Source organism: Syngnathus typhle, linkage group LG13, assembly GCF_033458585.1.
Source record: "Syngnathus typhle isolate RoL2023-S1 ecotype Sweden linkage group LG13, RoL_Styp_1.0, whole genome shotgun sequence".
Classification (NCBI taxonomy): Eukaryota; Metazoa; Chordata; class Actinopteri; order Syngnathiformes; family Syngnathidae; genus Syngnathus; species Syngnathus typhle.
Window position 1 is genome coordinate 9811728 of NC_083750.1, and position 5491 is coordinate 9817218.

Below are 5491 nucleotides of genomic sequence, written 5' to 3' on the forward strand. Positions count from 1 at the left end.
AATGAGGAAAATGTATCCACATTTTTTTTTTTGGTGTTGCTTTTCATACTTTCAATACTTCCATTTTTTTTTTTTTGCTATCAATAATAGTAGTAGTAGAGGTAATTGCTTGCACTATAGCAACATTTCAAAAGTAGGCCATGGTGCTAATATTGGAGGAAAAGTCAAGTGTAAAAATAGATCATGAAATAGATCTGCTCCTTTTATTGGGAGCAAAGATGAAAAAAAAGTGTTTTCTCAGGTGCAATAAGTGAGACCTCATTAGGGCGAACCCCCCCCCCCCCCCCCCTTCAGCCTGGCATTCTTTTGCTTAAGATGATCACCCAATCCTCCAGAAAAAGATTTTAGTGTATAAAAGAAATTGAAAAAGCTAAGATGCTAAATAAAGTCTCCCAAATGGCAGCCAACTGAAGGCAAACAAGTCTGGGAGAAAGTCCCAAACAACAATTCTTACTTCCTTTTTTTTTTTTTAACCAATTCAAAAATAGATCAAGTTTGAAAAGATGTGTAAGATTGGCTATCATGCACGTCTCAATGCATGGGCAAATTTGCGCTCTTACATAAGACACATCATCATCCAGCGAAATGTTTGTCCGTCCATCCTCGCAAACAGCATCTCTCTCTTCCTGCTTTCTCTCTCTCTCTGCCGATCTGCACCGTCTCCAACTGTCGACTGTTTCCATAGCGACCGGGCTGGCTTCAATTCCTGCTCCGGTTCTTTTTATTTGTGCCAACAAAAGACATCTTTCACAATGGCTCTTCCTACAGAAATCTGCTTTTTGTCACACGCGCGGACAAGTGCAGTAACTAAAATAGTTTGTGCTTTGTGCTACCAACACCTTATGGACAAAAAGAGGAATGTGAAGAATCTCAAAGGTGCCCAGTTAGGTACCTTGTTGTCAGCCATGGCTTGTAATTAAAGATTAGGATAGGCTCCTGTACGCCCCCGTGACCTTCATTCGGATAAATTGAGTCCGAAAATCAATTAGGGATCCAGTTTCCACTATAATCTATGTTCAATTTTTAGATGCCTTGCATTCTGGTCATCTCCAAAAGGTTGCATTTCAATTCAAATCAATTTGAGACATTATTGAACACCTTTTGTTCAACTGTTCTGTCAACTTCCAAGAACATGTGCACAAAGCTGAGCAATAAAGCGGCTTTACTTACACACTTGTGCATTTATATAATTGCACGTAGGCTTTCAGGCAACATTGACTCAAGTGGCTTGAGTATTATTATGTTTAAAATATTCTTTCCTCTTAGGTGTTCCCTAGCAACGGCTATCCGTGCTGTTTGGACCAATGAGTGACACTCGAATGGATGACTAAGTATGCTGTGGAATGAAAGCAAAATGTTCATTAATGGAGGGGGGGAGTAGAAATCAAAGGTAAGTTTGACTTGGGTTGGAAAAGGATTAAACACAATTAAAAGTAATCAATTCTGATTCGGAATTAATGAGTCATAAATTAATAATAAAAATAAACATTTCGAGAAATGCTGTTCTTGTATTGTTTTATAAAAATAGGTCTAGTCATTTTTAAATGTTTTTTCAATAAATAATTACAAATTATGGAATGCTACTAAGAGATTTATATGTAAAATAACTACAAAAATAAAAAATAGGATACATACAACACACAACTATAATGATATAATAATTATAATAATGTTAGTTTATCATCAGACTTCTGAAACCTATTGTTTCCAATTAAGAGAAAATAAAATAGTACTGTATAATAAAATTTTCCTCCCTTTGAAATTTGCAACGAAGTTGTCAATCCCAAACACATCCAAAGATGCCAGCCACCCTGCTGCTCTCCTACTTTGATTCCCTAGCATCCCCTAATGGACAAAAAAACGCAATACAATCAGCACCCCAAAAAAAAAAAAAAAATAGCACAGCTTGGCGTATCCTTTCACATTCCCAACGTGTTATGTGCTATAATAAAAAGTGAGGCTTGCAAATAAACAAGGGGCTGCTAACTGTTGGAATGGATGGATGGAGTGGGTGTCAGAAGAGGGAGGAAGTGAGTGTGGAGGGATCTGGGGTTAGGCTTGATGGAGAGCCACTCCATACTCAAGTGTTGGCAAGCGACTCATCACGGCCATTAATTGCTCCTGCATTCGCCGCAATGCTCAGGGCACACACACACAAATAGTTTGAAGCCATGAATCGGTTGGAAATGATTGCATGATTCATTGATTCCCTGCAGAACCTTTAACGAATAAAAAAATAAGCAGCACAAGAACAGAATTCGTTCTGTATGCAAACTTCTTGTCAAGGTGACTCACTCACTCACAACACTTCCTGTGTGTCTGTCTCAATATTTTTATCATTTTTCTTTTCACTTTTTATAATTATTATAATATCACACCATACAAAGATTATTATTTATTATTACTACCACTATTAAATATTATGAGTTGTATGCAACATTTTATTGCATTTACTTTGTATTGATTTTTCTAAAAATGATCAGTGCTTAAATTTCTGTGTACTTTCAGTAAATTACAAAAAAAAATCACTAATATTCTTAATATTATTATATATGTTTTGCATCGGGAGGTTCCAGTAAACTCTTATTCATATTATTTTTCATTCTAAGGCAGTTACTGGAAGTAAAGCACACAGAAGCAGGTGCAGTCTATTTCAAGCGATGAACATATAAGCTCACCTTTGGGGGCTAACTGCAAATGAAGTCTGCAAATCCAACCCCGCCCGCCATGTCTTCAACTACGATACTCGTAAGAAACAGGAGTTCAGAACAACTTACTCCCACTCCTTTCTGCGAGCTTGCGGTGTGCTCTGGATCTTGTGAGCCTGGTGAGCCATGATGATGTCCTTCTGCTCCACGAGGCCACCGCGGCGCCGAAGAACGCCGTGCGGGCTCGGGGAACCCGAACCTCGATCGGAATCATCCGCTCCGTCGCGAGGCAAGTCGAAGCTGGCCGCCCGGGCGGGGAGCTCCGGGAACTCGCCGTGCGGCACCTGCAAGGAGCAGGAACGGACGCCCTGCGCCAGGCCGGGCCGGCCGGCCGGGATTTGCTTCCGCCAGGGCTCGGGTTCCGGAAGGGACAGGGAGGAGTGCACGCGTTGCTGTCCGCCTGGACCGCATGTGGACGGCGAACGGAGGGTGGGCGTGAGGGAGACGGACAGGGACTGATTGGAACTAGTGAACATCTCTACGCCGGCAACAATCCAACATGTAAAGATACCTGGGCAGAGACAAGGAGGCAGGAAAAAAAAACAGTTGTTAGCTATTCATCAAATCAAAAGTCCCAGTTCCACAAAAAGTCCCAAAAGATGGAGCAAATGCAGTGATTGAAAGAGAATGAGGAGGAAGCCAAGGCAAAGCAGTGAGTCACTCGTCGAACATCAACAGTTTGACGAAAGCGCACGACTGCAGGTCACACGCCAATGAAACAATGAAATGAACATAGCGAGGAACCGGTGTTTTACACATCTGTCTCACAGTTCTCGGGTTCTCGGTTTGAATCCCATCCCCCTGCCTTCCCATCGGTCACAGTGCTTGTTTGACTGTCTGGCGACCAATCCAGGGAGTACCCAGCCTCTGCCTTGATTGTGCACAAGGCAATGTCTGACCATTTAATACAATTGAATAAATTGGCCTAAAATACACAATGAGTCACTAGGGCTGACAATAGAATGGATTACAACATAAATAAGCTAAAATCAGGGACTTAGGTTGACGTCGAAATTAAATTCAGCGCTTGAATATCGACTGAAAAAACGTCGAATGAATGGTTTAAAAATAATACAACAAATATTTGTCACCTGGGTTACCAATAAAATATAACAAGTACAATTTTACACTTGGATTGATGATGAATGATATAATTTTAACATTTAGTAAAAAATAGAATCCATAATCCAATAACTGGAATTATTAAAATGAAACGTTTGCATAAGCATGCCATGTTAGATCCTAATAAAATAAAACGAAATAAAGTGAAATGCCCGCACTCGTATGCAAGCTGCATTCCAAATGGCGTGATAATAAAAGAAAATACATGTTTGATGAGTGCCGACTAGCAAAACTGTGGAATTGATTTCTCATTTCTCCATTCTCAAACAATGACTGCTGACAAATGGCTGAAATGATCAATGTGCAGATTGGAGTCGCTGGCTGTGATCTATTTTTGCTTTGAATAGCTCCCCATGGCTCACAATGCGTGAGCACAGACACACACACACACACTTAGTGCACTTCAAGTGTTGCAATTCATCCATCAGCCAATTACGGCGCAAGTGAACATTCCTTAACAACAATGACAGATATGAAACCAAACACATCCAAACAAAGAAGCACTTTTACCTCCATAAGACGCTCTTAATCCTTCCCGACGTCTGGCTCAGGGTGCATCCTCCAGACAGACCCTCCCTGCTCGCTCGGCACAAGTTGGAAACAAGGAGGATGGTGATGATGAAGAGGATGATGCTTTTGCGTGGATTCCTTGAGTGACACTTCCCATTGATGAGGAGGGGGGGCTATAAATACCCGTGGAGTGGCTGGCAGCCAGGGAGCAGCGTTCCTTCCTTCTCTACACGCAGGAGCGTAAACACAAGTGAAGCGTGGAGATAAAGCGAGCCCACCAGCCCCGGCGAGCCAACCGCCCCCTCCTCTCCCCGCCGCACTCCACCCCGACCGACCGGCTGCCGCGCTATGACTCACTTGATGTGCGTCTTTTCTTCTGCAAACTAGAAACAATGTCAATAATTGTTTTTTATTGCATAGTGACCGGTCAAAGATGCGATGGCAACAGGTTCTTTCCAATGCATAAACTCACCACTAGATGGTGGAGTGAAGCCTGAGAAAGTTTTCAATAGCTGTTAAAAATAAATGCCTTACTTCAATGGACACGTCCATTTCTGTAAAAAACAAAATTGCATGTTGTGCACTTGTACAAAATAAACGCCGCACCTCAAACAGATCCATTAATGCTCACATTTTTTTTCATGAGATTTCATTTTTGTCCTTTAACTCTAATTCTAAAAAGTGTCACTGGCATCAGAGCCAGCGCATTTAGTTATTGTCACATCTTGACCACAAGGGAAGCGGGAAGCTCACATCCTGTGACTAAGTGCTATAAATGACCACAGAGTTAATTAAACCCTCACCTGTGTTCACCGCATCAATTCCCCGAGCAGATGAAGAGGCGTTGAGCATTGGGACCGAGGCCTTCTGCCTTGACACACACTGATTAAAACAATTCCTGACATAATGACGCCAACAGAGGTGCAAACACATCAACCAATCAGCACACAGAGGCGTGTCCTAGCTCCGCCCACAACACGAGATGCGTGTCATTAAATTAGAATAGGATATTATCAAGATGTGGCCCGTGATTGGCTGGCGACCAGTCCGAGATGTCCTCGGTTTCTCACCCAAAGTCAGCTGGGATAGTCTACGGTCCACCCGCACCCCCTAATGACGAGCAGAACCATAGAAAACGGATAGATGGAGAG